Source organism: Melanerpes formicivorus, unplaced genomic scaffold, assembly GCF_026170545.1.
Source record: "Melanerpes formicivorus ecotype bairdi unplaced genomic scaffold, bMelFor1.0.p_v2 SCAF_13, whole genome shotgun sequence".
Taxonomy (NCBI): Eukaryota; Metazoa; Chordata; class Aves; order Piciformes; family Picidae; genus Melanerpes; species Melanerpes formicivorus.
The window spans coordinates 7059610-7075341 of record NW_027142365.1 but is presented as its reverse complement, the minus strand read 5'-3'; the positions used below and the strand labels follow the sequence as shown (position 1 = coordinate 7075341).

The 15732-nt window shown below is 38.3% G+C and overlaps 1 protein-coding gene across 14 annotated transcripts in view; it reads left to right on the top strand.

Annotated features, from left to right (window-relative positions):
* The window catches only part of KMT2C (lysine methyltransferase 2C), a 190382-nt gene that overhangs the window by 73681 nt on the left and 100969 nt on the right, over window positions 1-15732 (top strand). The window lies entirely within an intron of this gene.

Genomic DNA, 15732 nt, shown 5'->3' with positions numbered 1-15732 from the left:
TAGCAAATGCCCTGCTTGGTAGAGGAGATACTTGTTTTGTCAGTTTATATTCTGAAGTTACATGGCTCCAGTATAGTAAAAAAATTGTTGATAATTTTCATACTGGTTTCAAAAAGCAAGTTGGTATAGGAAAACCACAGAGGCTATGTTGTAGCTTTAAAATATTGGTAAATAACTAACTAGGTACCTTTGAAAAGGATGATGTCATATTCTGATAGCATTTTGAAATTATGAGGCTAGCTGTTTCACGTTGGTTTTAGCACACATAACTATTTTTTTTGGATCATACTTAATCTTGTCTCATTTATAGTAATTTTTCCCCTATAGTAATCAGACATGCTATCAATCTGATATTTCCCCATGATTGTACTTAGGCATATTTTTACTTGGTTCTTCATGTTTTTCATGCATTATATTGAAGTGAAAAAAATAAGATTGGAGACGATACCAATAAATATTCTTCATTGTATGGACTAAAAAGCTGCTTTGAATCAGTCTTTCAGTGCAAGCCATGTAATACAGCTTTCCATGCATCTACTCATATTGATAAATGCTTTGCTTTGAATGACTTGGTTTCTCTGTATTTGCTTTCAGAATGAAAGACTATTAAGAATGAAACAGTATTAAGTTCTAGAGGAGCCTAGTCCCATCTTCAGTCACTTTCATTATAACATTCTGGTTTCTGACAGAAATTCTTTCTGCAGCATCCAAGCTTGCATTTTGCTCTATTGAATTCCACCTCTCTCCATTATTTCAGTGTGTTTCTGCATGGCACCTTCCACCTTCCCTGTGCCTCAGGGTGCTGATGCCTCCCCTTCATGTCATCGCTGCATTTTAAGTTTTGTGTAGATGTTTATAAGGCAAATATTTAGCTAAGAATTTTAGAAGAGTGCTATGTCTCTCTGGTGTGGCAGTTTCCATTCCTGCCATGGCTTTTCATGTGCTGCTCTGTAGCTTCTCTACTAATCTTTTCAAGTCCTGCAAATAATGTTTAGGTACCCCTGTTGCACGTTTCAGTGCAATACAGAGATGAGAGAAATGCGAATCATTTGTCTCTCTACATATTTTCTATTCAAGCTTTTCTGAAACTGTTGAGAAACTTTCTTTGCTGTAATACAGCAGTTAGCCAGTGAAGAATGACATTGGTTTGGCTATTCTCTTTTATCCTTCTTGTGGCATCCCCAGGGAGAGCAGAGTAAAACTACAACCAAGATTGATTTTAGAGGACTAGCTAGACAAAATGGGACATCTTTATCCCACAGTAACACCAGGGAGTTTTCTTTTAGTTTGTGTTTGTTGTTTGGGTTTTTGTTTTTTTCAAGAAGTAAGGAGCAGACTTCTGCAGTTCTCTGTTCCTGACCATGGAGCAGCACTGTGGGGGGTGCTCAAAGAGTTTGTCTACAACTGGTTTAGAGCCCAGGCAGTCCTGTGTTTGATTGTGGCCAGGCTGTAGTGCTGGGTAATAAGTTTTTCACTGCTTAAAAAAATATCACTAAGCTAAAGAATGCACAAAAAGTATAAATGCTGGTTTTCATAAAAGCTTAAAGCAAGAAGCTTTCTTTGCATGAGATACCTGAGAAAGTTTTGAGTGAAAGGTAAAGCAATAAATTTATGCCTGGCTTTGCATTTACTGCTTGTGTTTTGCTTTTGCTAAAATTTTGGGTTTTCTGATGTGATGTTAGTGCATTTTAAAAGCACTATTTCTATTTAAATGTTCTGAATACTGTTGTCAGTGCAGATGCAAATATGTGCTCAGGGCATACAGAAAAGCAGTTTAAATAAAAACAATCTGTATGCTGTTTCCTCTACTGGCCACCAAATTTGCTTTGGGTTTTGTTGTTGTTTGCTTGGTTGGGGATCTCTGTCTTCTTGGAAGTCCCTCTGGCATGACAGGGGTTTATGATGTGGTTGGCAGCACTGACATCTTTCCTTAGCTGGGAAAGTATGTTGTTTTTTCCTTTATGTTCATGTACAGATTAATTTTTGACATGTAACAAACTTTTACTTGATAGCATACTCCTGTGGGATAGGTCTTTTAATTTGTGGAGAACATTTTGAGGCTGTTCTTACCTTGAATGTCTCTTAATTTGTAAGTTGCATTCATGTTTCTCATTAGTTTAGACTGTCTATTGTTTGCAAATCTGTTTTAACTGGCTATGACAGTGTTTCTTATTACTCTGTTTACCACTTGAGATGTCCTTTGGCTTCACTGAATTTGTGATTGCATTAGTAAAGCTTGTGTGGACATATTTCATTGACCTATTCCAGAGTACGTATGTTAATTTATTTTGGTTTTCTTCCTGGCCTGTGTTTACTGAAGGTTTAAAATGCAGTGCTATAGACATCTTGGTATCTATGCATGGTTCACAAAGTAGCTTGCTTTGCATTTCTTTCTTCTTCAGTTCTTTCTTTTGATTCACTCATTTTGAAGGCCTGGCAAAGACATCGGACCAGTTTGTTACACGTATTTGTGTCTAGATAGATGAGTTCTTGGACTTTTTCAAAAGAGAGATTTGCCTCTAATATTAATGAGTGCACATACATTCATCTGTACATGTGAAATCTGCATCCTGTTATTTTATACCAACTGACAAATGAAAGCTGGAATATGCAGTTAGGTTTATGGTAGTAGATGTGTCCTAGCCTTTATGGGTTCTAGTGGTGACTCATTGCTTGTCTGGCTTACCTTGCTCATCTCAGCAAATGGGAGTCCTGGAGTCATGGGTTTTCTCAGAACCACTTTCTAAGTTTCAACAGTTGACAGAAAGAGCAGGGTATCCAGGCAGCAAGCATAGTGGCAGAGCTTTTCTCAAGATGACTTTAGCATACTTCTCTCTGGAGTTTGTGTAGTTGGGAAGTTAGAATCTGAACAACCAGATGTGGCAGGTCCTTCCTCCAGTATTTTAATAGGTCTTCGTGGGATTGTTGAGTAATTTTGTTTCAATTTCTGAAATAAAAGATCTCTTCAGAATATAGACAGGGGGAGAGAACATTCCAGTGATTTGCCTGATCAGAAACTCAACTAAATTTTCCTATAATTTTGAAGTGCTCTACTCGGTGCATTAAAATGATCATGTTTAAGAAGCTGTCATATTGTCAGCTTTGTGAAGATAGACCTGTACCTATAAGGTGTTTCTACAGATATTTGGGGCAAGGTGCAAAGATGCTATGAAATGCAGACTGAGTGAAAGAAACCAAGCCAAGGAAACTAACTGGACAGAAATCAGAGCTTTTACTGAAAAAAATAAATAGATGTGGACAAGCAGAGTTTTCTGCTTTTTCTTGTAGTTCTGGCTTCAGTCTTAGGCTTTCTTGACTATGCTGCTTTTTGATACTTGGAAGTGTGAGTTTACTGGGATTACCATTTAAAATTGAGGTCTTTAGGGCTTGCATCTGCTCAGCTTTTAACAAGAGTGGTTTCTGAAATATTTTCAGGTACGTTAAATACTGCTTTGTAATTTCCTTGTTTATTTTACGTATGCTGAGTAGGTGGCTGTTTCTTTACAGTCAGTTGAGGAAATACAGGCTTGTCTGCCTTACATTGTCTAGTCATAGCTCTTCTGGATGCTACAAAGTCCCAAATAAGGTAGACTTGCTTTTTCCTCCAATATTTAAGTAGCTCAATTAAAAAAGTGAATTTAAGGAAGACACAGTAGATAATGTGTTTGAACTACTTTTGAGCAAAGCCTGTGCAAGAAAGGAATGCAACAGTAACTTTCCCAGCCAGCTTTCTCTTCTGATAAGATGTAGGAAGCAGTTTGTAAGTCTGGGAGAGTTTGTCAAGGGCACTGAAGTCAGAGAAAACAGTAAACTAAGAAGGAGGTTCCTATCTACTGAAAGACTGAATAGGGCAAACATGATAGCAACAAAGTGTCTAAAGCAGTCATTCCAAAATGCCATATTCCAAAATATTCACATTTCCATTTCCTAAAATGTGGATCTCTTTTTGCCCTGGAATTCTGTTAGTTCTTTGCATATTTATCTACTTCACAGCTTTCTTTTTTTTTCCCAGTAATAGTCAGGTGTTTCTTCAGGACAAAGACTCTTAGAATCATAGAACGTTAGGGGTTGGAAGGACTCTTGCAGCCAAACAGCTGAAATGTTGTTGTCTTCTCCCAGCCGTTTGTTATTTTTAAGTTAGGCAGGGCAGTGTCTTCTCTCTGTACAGGACAGTTGTTGCCCGCTCCTGCGGAGTTTCTGCAGGCAGTGTTTGGCATGTTATCATTGCTGGGAACTTGTAGGAGTTGTTGCTTCACACAGGCAAGCTAATCAATAGCATCTTACCTTGCTCCAAACTCCAAATGACCTGTCTGCTGTTTTGACACATCTCTTCCCTGTAAGACCTTTTCACATGGTATGCAATCTTGAAAACCTTTTTTGAAGGCAACTTCCCTTGAATTCTGCCAGCAGAGAGAGAAGATTGCACTGTCTGTAGGTGCTCCAGAGTTGGGGCAGTGTCAGAAAGTTTGCACATTAAATACCTGACTCAAACTGTTTCAGAAAGCCCTTTCCATCAACTGTTTTTAATTCTTTGCTTGAGACTTGTTTCTAGCATGACCATAGCTAGACCTTAAGGAAGTGAATTGAGAGAAAAGCTGGGAAACATTTTAAAGGTTTACACTTTTTTGAAGTGTTTGTATTTTGAGTGTATCTTCACTCCTTAGCCTCAGTATCTTTCTCATCTTGTTGAGACTTGGCTGTGTTTTTAGTGTATGTGTGTATGTTCACTTGTGCTGCTTGAAGCCCAATACTGATTTGGCTAAATTGGTACTTCCTTGTATATAAAGATAAGCATCAACATCTTCATGCACTGTTAACTTCATACACTGTGGATGATCATGGCCAGGTAGCCATAGCAATTTCCCAGATAGTTTTAGGTTTCTTCATCATAAAAACTTTATGTGAAAAATCATGCAGATGGCAGAATCCTGAAGGTAGGGATGGTCTTGGCTTCACATGTTTCAACCTAGCTGAGCAGAGCACGTAGTGGTGTCTTTTTGCTTTATTTTTGGAATTGAAGGATTTGCAGTTCCTGGATGCTCTGAAAGCTCTCTTCGTCATTGTTGGAAGAGCTAGTAAGTCTTAAAGTCTGGGGAAAAAGCATAAAGAACATAATCTATCATAATTTATGCTATTTCTGGACAGAGTCCTGTGAATTCACCCATTTTTCAAGGAGAAGCTTTGTAATGTGATACTAAAGAGCAGCTCTGGTATTCAAAAGTTCCTCTTCCAGCTCTTGAGGGATTTTTTTATGGTACTTTTGCACGCACAAGGCACTTGGCTTTTCCTTGCCTTCCTTGACTGCAATTTGGGAGTGACTACCTGGCTGCTCTATGGGAGTGGTTTCTGATTTTATCTTACTGAGGTTTTGTTTTTTACCTCTGTAGCTGCCTTTGTCCTGCAAGTGAGGAAGGAAGTACTGCAGGAAGTATTCTTCCAAAATAACGTCTCACCTCTTTTTATGGGTTCCCATCCCTTGGAGAACTATAGCACAGAAAGTGCTAGAGAAAGGCTAGAGGAATAGTGACAGTTTCATATGCTTTGGGTCACTTTAGTACTTTCATTCTGTTCCTGGCATGTTTCACAAATACTGCAAGAGTTCAGCAGTGGGGGCTGGGAAGTGTTTCAGTTTTTCATTAATTTCCCTGTTGTTCATTTGGAATTCGTAGCCATTGCTCTGCCGATGATCACGAGCTTTGTACTTCAAAGAAGGACATCGTGACTAAGGCTACAGCTTTGGTAGCATCTTTAACACTGCAAATTATCTTCCATTAATTGTTCTGTTCCAGAATGCTTTGGGTTTTGGACACCTAAATCCTGGTCAGTTGTTTCTTGGAGAACAGGGATCAGACTGTTCTTACGGGTTGGTAATGACATCAGAAACACTACGTCAATTATTTTATAGCTGGATTTCCCAAGCTCTGCTGTGCAGCCACAATATCTTGAAATGGTCATAGCTGGGTTTGGTTTACTAAGTGTAATTCTTCTGGAAGGCTTTTGTACACCATAAATGATGTCAGTACCGCTTTGGTAAATCCATTCAGCCTCAAGAGCTGCCATGGGACCTGCACGTGTGTTCAGGTTTTTTGCAGATCCTGCAGTTTGGGAACAGATATTTGCCTGCTTTAAAGTAAGATGTACAACTTTATCCTCATTGTTACCGTCACATGAGCAATGATTAAAGCATTCTTTTGTTTGAACCAAAAAAAAACCTTTACCATGACATACTGTTGTTCATTTGAAGTCACTGTCCTGTAGTAGCTGCTGTGAAAAGCACTCATCAAACTCGAGGGCCCAGGCACAGGGAAGAAGTGACAACAGGCAGACAAGAAGGAAAAAGGCTGACATTTGTAAATACTAGGAATACTGGGGGGGGGAGAAAAATCACCCTTTTCTGCTTTCTTGTCACCTATAATCTGAGTCTAGGAGCCAAAGCAAATAATGCATAATTTAATACACTTTACCCTCCAAAACCTACCTACCTAGTTTTTTACCTAGTAGCTGTTATTTTTAACTGTGCAGGTACTTCGGCCAGATTTTAATGATATTTTTTTTGTGTGTAACAAATTATCTGATAGGATTTTGTCTGTTCTATTTTTTCTTCTGCAGTGAAACAAAGAACAGAAAAAAACTAAATTGGAGTTCTTGCAAATAAGGAATTTTGTTTATGCACTTTATCAAGCACACCACCTTTAAAGCTACAAAGGTTAGGACTCAGCTTGCAAGAGAACTGTTTTCAGTTTCCCCACTTGTCTCACAGACCAGATCTTCTAGTACAAAATAAAGTAGGTTATTCTATATCCCTGCTAGTATTTAAGAAAATGAAGTAATAGTCAACACTAAGTCAAGACCTTTACACATCTCTGCTTCTAATAGGTTTTTGTAATTATTTTGGCATGTGTAATATGGATACCTTGGGACCTAATTAAACTCCACTCTTGGATGTGGATCTTCAGTGACGTATGTGAAAGTTTGAAAGGCTTGCTATGAACCAGTGATCTGTCTGAATAGTATGATCATGAAGTGGGAGGCAGTAGCCTGTGGAAAAAAATGTAGCTAATGTAAAGTCTAAAAATTTTGGATCAAAGAAGTGGTGTGAAATACATTTTAATTATGAGTTTTTCATTTCTTGAGAAGGAAAATTGCATTTCTTTTCCTAGGGATCTGATTCAGTTGTTTGCTCGTGAAGCCTTTGACAGTGGAGTAAGTCTTTGTGTGTTACTGAAGGAGAGATTGTTTGTAAGTGTTGGTTTTGATAGTGTACTTGAGGTTTGTTGAATGAATAGCTGATCTGTTTTTACTTTCCCTACCAGGTGCTAGATGGATTAATATTTCAGAGTTGTGCTATCTGATGTGAGATGCTGTTACTATTGAGTAAATTTTCAAGTCAACCAGCCAGTGAAAAAAACGTTTGAGTAGAAAACTGTGTTATAAAGGTGAAGACATACTTACTTCAAGGCTATCTGATACACTCTGAATATAGCACTTTACTGTTTCTTGAGAAGCTAAATTTTATTATTTGAAGGGTTCCTTTCTTTAGAGACACAAAACACACTGTGCTGGTTTTGTGCTAATCTACAGCAGAGTATTGATGTACCAACTTTTGCAAAGTGTTTGATTTAGAGCTTTCTCTGAGTACTTGTTTTAGGAGTTTGATTCTGAATAAGTGCAAATATTTTCATGTGACTTTTCAGTCTTTAGAGTAATTCTTTTCTTCATTAACTGATATAATCATGTGTCTGACCTGTTAATTAGGAAAAGGAGCACATGGTAATGTGAGACCAGTTTAGCTATGGTTAGTTTTCCTATTGTCTTCAACGTGTTGATTCTGTTTACAAGAGGAAGGCAGGCATTAATTTATGAACCACAACTTGGAGGAACATTCCATCTTCTGAGATGCAGCAGAAGTAAAGATGTACATTTTAAAACAAATCATTTATTTTTGAGAATGTTCTTTTGGTTTGCTTTGTCCAGAGCCTTCTGTGAAGGAACAGCTGTGTTTTTATCCCTACCTTTTTGTTTCCAGGTATATGGGGGAAAAAATATTGGTGAATGTATAGCAAATAGTATTGTCAGTACCCATTAATGCGCTGATGAGGGTGGTGAAACTGCATCTTGCTCCCTCTTTGGTCTGTGAGAAACAAGTCTTAGAGCTTAACCCTTGCCAGCTGCATTCTAATACATACATTTTGGCTTTAAGTAATAAACTTTATTCAGACTAAGAGAGGGCTTTTAATAAGTCAACATTTTTTTCCAGTGAATGAATACAATTTCTCTAACTTCATTGCCTAGTTTCCTCTGCAGTTCTGCAGACCTGGACAGAAGCATAGTGTCATTTCTGGCAGGTGAATCTCCATAAATGAGCTTTCCCATAGTAACTGCATTTCTGGAACACAGCAGCAAATGTGGGGGGGAAATTCTTGGGCTACTTAGCATGAGATATCTTTCCTTAAGATGATTCATACAGCTTCACCTCAAGGAAAGTGTTTGATGTTTCAGCCTCACCTGTTCCTTTTTCTCTCCCGTTGCAGTGGTGCTGCTGGCTCCCTGCTGTGGTGCCAGGAGGCTGATATGTGGGAGCTTGCCCTGTGCGTGCTTCTCTGGCACAGGAGTTGGAAAGCAGAGTCAGCCTTAGAGTTTTCAGTCTGTGAGATTTTTCAAGATGAATGCTTTGAAAAATGCACCTTTCTTGAACTCTAGATGTCGAATAGGTGGGTACTAGAATTGAGGGAGAGAGCTTATTGCTACAAAGATGTTTCTGAGAGGGTTTTGATGCTGAATAAATGATTGGCATTGCAGATGGTAAGGGCAGTCTGTGAGTTGTAGGAAGCAGACAAAATGGAGTAGGGGCACAGAGAGAGACTGAGAGAAGCAGCAATAGCCCAGAAATGAAAGCTGAAAAGCCTGGCTGGGAAACATGAAAGGGCCTATGTTCCTGAAGGAATTTCCAGTGCAGGTTTCCTTTATTCAATAACATTCACTGAAATAATTTACTGAAAGCTCTGAAGTGAAATTGTTTAGTGTGTGTTCCAAACTGGTGAAGTGTCTTTCACAAAGACCTTTTCTTCCTTTTTTGCATGACTTGAGTAGAAAGCACTTTTTTCATAATACACCCAAAGAAATTCTCTATATTCTTTTTTTCTCTTCCCCCCACCCCATGTGTTTCTCTGAAATGTTACTCTGAGCATTAAGGCAGTAACATGCTGGTTCATGTTGAGGTGGCACTCTGTTGCTGGGCATCTAATTTCAAGATTTATAATCTAATACCATATTATTTGGGGGGATTATGTGTTAATAAAAGGAAGAACTTGATTTCTGAAGAGCAAAGAAAAGCCCATTAAAGAAAGATTGCACTGTCTCTTAAATCAGGATTGTACCTTCTTCCTCAGCTAGTGCTTCAGTTTGCTGGGGGGACTGACTCATTTTGGTGCTTTGTGGTTGGACATTTGGCCTCTCCCTTTCTCCTGTCGTTCTGTGCACAGCAGCAGTAGCATAGTCCTTCAAGGTCTGCCAAAAAAAAAAGACAATGCAATGCCTCCAAAGTTTAAAAGTGGGACAGGGAAATAACAAAATGTTCTTTTTAAAAAAACCTATGAAAATATTACAAATTATTGTGAATTAGTATCCCATTCACATTTTCAGCAGATAAGAATACTGGAACTCTAAATATACTTGTAAACAGGCAGGAACCTGCACCAATCACTTAATAAGATTCCAACAGTAAGCACACAGAAATTTGCAAAAGAAAGTAAATGTAAGTGTTCCTTAGCAGGGGGATTACAACTAGATGATCTTGAAGATCCCTTCCAACCTAAAGCATTCTGTGATCTCCTCACTTCTGTAGGTATTTAAATGCAGCCCTCATTTTCTGCCTTACCACCTCCCTCATGGCTGCTTCTTATTTAGCTTTTTTACATTCAGTCTTTTTGACTGAACGTGGATTGATCTGTTGGGTTTTTTAATGTTTGTGCTTAGGGGGTCTCATTTTGCCTCTGTGTGATGGTTACATTTATGAAGAAAGACTGATCAATCTGTCATAGTTAATATTGGTTAGTTTTAGTCAGGGACAGATCCTTGTTATGCTTTTGAGCATCATAGAAATAAAAAGCCATCTTCATTGCTTTCTTAATAGATAGTACATGAGTAAAAGGAAAAAATAGCCCTATGGAACAGCCTGGTAGGTACATTTGCTGACCTGTAGCATTGTTTGCTTAGTATGAGAACCTTGACTCTAACCTTGGTTTCACAGCAGCTTCTCTGTGAAACTATTTTATTTAAGCACATGGATGTGGCTCACGCTTTTTTTGCAAGGACTTTGAAGTTCACACTCTTTAATGAAATTAGAGTTATAAAGTTGTTTTGCTTATTCCAATCAAGAGTTTGAGTAATGTTTTTCCTACTAATATAAATAATAGAGATTTTCATTTGGGGTCTTCAGCCAGCCTTAACAAAAAAGTCATACAAACATATTTTAACTTAAAACTCAGGAGTGCTTGTGCTAGGGTGTTGCCATCAGTTTGTTTTTAAGCAGTAGCCTAAAAACTGCTTCTGAGATTGGTGTACTCAGCAGCTTGCAAAATCAAACCATTAGCAAAAAATAGTTTTGAACTCCCTAAAGATTTTGTTACTGGCTTCCATTAGTGTAAGTTCTGTCCCAGAGTTGCAGATTGAGCATAAATATTGCAGGCCTCAGTATGAAGTAGTGCCATTAATGCACGTGCCCTTGAGTGGTTTTTTTAATATCATGGAGCAAACCAGGCATGAGAGACAGCTGAGGAATCTTCATGAATGTGGACCAACAGCCTTTCATATGTGAGTGCCTAAAACTAAGTGCTAAATACAGACACTACCTGCAATAAAGCTATTTTAGTAATGAGGTAAGCTACTATGGATAATCATCTCTTTATGTGAGAGAATTAATACTACTTCTTACCATTGCTCTCCATTCTGTAGATCTGACCGGGGAATAAAGAGTAGACAGAGTGTGGTAGGTCTGCTGCCAATAACTTGTAGTTATTGCATGAATCATAGTCATGATTAATATTAATAATAAGAATCTGTTTAATAATACTACTTGAAGAGCTGATGAAGTGCCATGTTCTCAAATCAGCACTTTCTAGAAGCTTTTATACCCACGTTGTGTTTTTTGCTTTAGTGATCCTTCAAAGATGCCATTCTCCTCTTCAGTACATTGGGGGGGGGAGGGGTTGGGAAGTAGCTGCCATTAAATAAATAAATAAATGCTTCTTGGAGCATCTGGCATTTTTAGAGCAACTTGATACACACTCCTTCTACTGCTGTAACACAGTCTCACTTCAGATGCTGTAGGTGCATGTATCCAGTCTGCAGTGTAGACAGGTCTCTTTCCACCGCTGCAGGTGTTTCTACATCTAGCCTTCTCACTTCTAGTTTTTAATTAATAAAATAATATTTCCTTCTGTTTAAAAAATATTCCTCCACTCAGCTTCTCTATGAAATTGCCTTATAAAGAACTGGGAAGAGTGGCAGATTCTGCAGAGTAAATAATGGATCTGGATTGAAGGAAACTGCTGTCAAATATCCAAGCAATACTGGTGCCCTTTTTTTTTGTTTTTAAGCTTTTTTTCCTTTCAATTGCTGCAGGTTGTTATAGCATTCTTAGGTGTTACTTGTAAGGCATTTCCAGGGAGATGGGGAGGTGGGGAGATTCAGGCTGGATGTGAGGAGGAAGTTCTTCACCATGAGAGTAGTGAAGCTCTGGAATGGGTTGTCCAGGGAGGTGAGGCCCCATCCCTGGAGGTGTTTAAGCCCGGGCTGGACGAGGCTCTGGCCAGCCTGATCTAGTGTGAGGTGTCCCTGCCCATGGCAGGGGGGCTGGAACTAGATGATCCTTGTGGTCCCTTCCAACCCTGACTGATACTATGATAAATCCTAAACCTTTAAAAGTTAATAGAAGGTTTTAGAGAGCTTAGACAGTTCAGTTGCTATCATCATTCTTTGAGCTTTCTAAGGCAAATTCTCATTTTCCAGAACATAAATGGCTCTGATGCGTTGAATAGGTAAGAGTTTCAGGTTTTCCAAATGTCGTATCAGGTGAGGTTTTCCTCATGAAAGTAATTTGAAATGGATGGTGAATTGTTGGGAAGACTGTTACTATTACTCATCCATCACATCAGAATGTGCCTTGGGCACCTCCAGAATGTTTGCTCTCTGTCAGACATAAAATATTGTGATGGATAAATCCCCCAGTAAAGGTCGGACCTGGCAGCAATGCTCACTCATCTGAGAAACTAAAAGGTCAGAATGCTCAAGATTCTGGTAAGACTAGAAGCTGAGCATCTCAGTGACGTATAGTTGTACTTCCACTCTTAATTTTATGTGAGTCTGTTGTCCTAGGTACTTCTAGAAGCTCATTTCTCTAGGTGATTGCACTGTTGCAGCCTTATGCAGCAGTTTGGTGTTTTTCAGCCTTCTCTGAATTCCTTTAATTGAAACAAATCCATTTTGTGGTAAACCATCTTTGCCTTATGGGTGCTTTTATAGAAGCATTCATCTTAGTACTGTGACAGCATTGTTATCTTAACACAGCCACAAAATTAGGATGATCATCTGATGCTCAGATTTCCATGCCATCAGATAAAACTGGATTTAGAAAATAGTGATTGAATCTTGATGGTTTTAACCATCTGAAGAATCTCTTTTAAATAGTACTGGGCTACTCACATGAATTAGCAGAGCAGCCTGTGTCTCTTGAAGTGTTTCTTTGTAGATGATTATGATTATTAAGCCTAGGAACCACAGTGTGTAGTAGACTTTCCACTGTGAGCATGTGGACAGTCTATGTTTAGGACTTGTAACCTCACTGTGAACTTACAGCCTGGTCTGTGTGGAGTAGCAAGAAAACGTGCTGTCTGGAGCTTCTTGCAGAATCCAAAAGATGGCTCTCAGAATCTCAGGCTGGCTTCAGCTCTTTCTCCAGGCCCCTGTCTTTTGTTGACCCAAATGATTTCCTCTTCACTAGTTCTGATGTATTATTCATGTTACTTCAATGCAGTTTTCCTTTTGATAAAGGGAGGGGATTTCCCCATTTTACTGTAAACATTGTGAGAAAAAGCTTTTAGAACATTATTCTAGTCCTAGTTTAGCTGTAACTAAAGAGGAATAAAAATACCAAAACCTCCTTGACCTGTCATCAGAGATTAAGGAATAGCCTTATGAAGACACAGGACTGTGCTTTTTCTGACTATATGCTACATATGAAACAGAAGCTCATCTAATTGTTTGTGTCTTACTCCTTCAAGAGTATAAGAAGCCTGTTATGGATAGCAGCATTAAAAACCACACAGAATCTTGTAGTGGAGAAGAGGAATTTTAATGTAAAAGAGTCCAGGTGGGAATTGGTGCTGAAGCAGGAGTAAATATGTACATTTAGTAAGGGAGCCTGTGACATATAAAGCACAACATTATTTCCTGGCAGTTTTTTCCATTCAATGGCACTAATATCTCTATAATTAAGAGCAATGGAAGTGTTTAGAGGAAAACTGTATACTATTATAACCCCTGCTTTTTTTAATTGAACAGCTGTAATTTCTACCGATGGAACAAACTATATTATAAGAAAATGATTATTAGTTTAAAATGCAAAGTTAAATGAATGCAAAATTAACAAACAGATGGTGAAGAATTATTGTATTTTATTTTACTCCTGGGTAAAAGGGCTCATGCATGATTGTAAAAATGTCATCACACTTCGTAAACCTGAAAGCAAACAGAATTTGCAGTTGTGCACATCTGTTTTGGGACACTGCTAAAGGGTTAGAAGAATCAACGTTGTTTTCAAATAAGGGTATTCATCAAAAGGATATAATTTACTTAACAGTTATGGCTTCTGCTAAGCATCAGACTTAATGTTCTGTGGAATTCATTACAAAATTTGGCAGCTTTTTTCTTCACAAGCTACTGAGGCAGCATGCTGCAAAATGAAATGAACAGCCCCTTCTTATCCTCGCCTGCCCGAGCCCCAGAACAACAGCTGAATTACCTGCTAAATGTTGGACCACTGCTTTCAGGATTTTAAATGCTAGGTCAGGATATCTCACTTCACAATGCTAGCCCAAGGAATGGCAGTGATGGAACAGGATGGAAAGACAAGGTCCTTACTTGTTTGTTTCAGTAGCTAGTGGATTCAAAACAAAACAAAACAAACCAACCCCAACAAACCAGGACTATTTAGGGTTTGGAGATACTGTGGCTTGGGAGGAGGAATGGGAGAAATATGCCTAAGTGACTTAATTTAGTCAAATTGGAAAAAAAACAAAATCTAAAAGCCTGAACCAGATAAAACATGCAAAGCTTTTATTAGAAAAGAAATGATATTAATGTTTCAAGCTGCTAGTTTCAACGTATGCCATCTAATTGCTTTATTTGAGCTCAATTTGCAAAAATTAGTGAACTGAAGATGTAGGATTTTGTTTACGATGACTCTGTGCCATTTGGAGAGCACAATTTAGGAACAGCCAAGGAAATAGGAATTATGAACAATAAGGTACTGATTGCAGTCAGTGGGGAAGGAATACTAAGGAGGTGCTCTCTAATGAGGAAGGTATTAAAGGCAGGAAATTCCTGTATTTTTTTATGTCTGTACATAATCCAGAGTTCCTTGTCACCCCATCGCTACTATTACCTTGTAAATTAAGCAGATCATTGAGTTCATATAGTGACTCTTGCTGATGTGAACTTTCTGATAAGCTCAGTTAATATGGCTACAAAATCTTTGCTTGAAAAATACATTATTAAGACTATAAAATCAAGCTCACAAAGTTAGGGCATGACAGAAGACAGATCGTCGGCACACAATTAATATCCTTTGTGTGTGTGTCCTTAATTGTATGATGGCATGCAGGCCAGCCAGTGCAATTCAGTCCATAGGGTGGACATTGCCACCTTAGTAAAAACCTCTTCACTATTACACTTCTACATTTTGGGGTTGTTTTTCAATGTGTAGGTATGTAAGCTGTTTAAATACTGCTGAAGGGAAAGGATTGCTCATTTCCTCATGAGTTTTTCTATGATGTTTCTACTATAATAAACATGTGAAGAACTTGTCTATATTTTTTTTCCCCCAAATAATGGATTTATGTGGCCCTTTTATGCATCTTAGGCTCAGAGAAGTTGAATTTTTAATGTAAATGTTTAATATAAAATTGTCTGCTACTGCAGATGGCAAATTGAAAGAGTTTCAAAAGTCCTCAGACTTGATAAAAAAGCTGTGCTGGTATTGCACTCTGTTGGAGTTGTGAGTGCACAATCTATGCTTTTGAGAGGGGAGGGAGCCCCAAACTTTTAACAGTAAGGTTAAGGATTAAAAAAAATCTTCTAGCAGATTATGTAGTACACTATGCAATATCATAAGGGAGCTCAGTGAAAGAAGTGAAACTCGAATTGTTTGCTGGACATTGTCCAGCTACTGTAAGAGGGTTTTTTCCCTCCCACAAGCAATCCACGACTTTTGTCAATACATAATTTTTTTTCCCCCTGTGCAAATTAAGCACAGTCCTAGATATAACAGATTTCTTTAATGCAGGGACTCCTTCTAGCAGGTCCAGTTTATGCCCTAAACCCATGTTTGATCTGCAGTCCTTTCTGTGTTTTAATGTACATACATAGTTACAGTTACATGCGTGGCTGTTCATTCGCTTATCTGTGTCTCTGTGTGTGTTTGTTTTGTAATTATCTGGCTATACCATTTCCTTG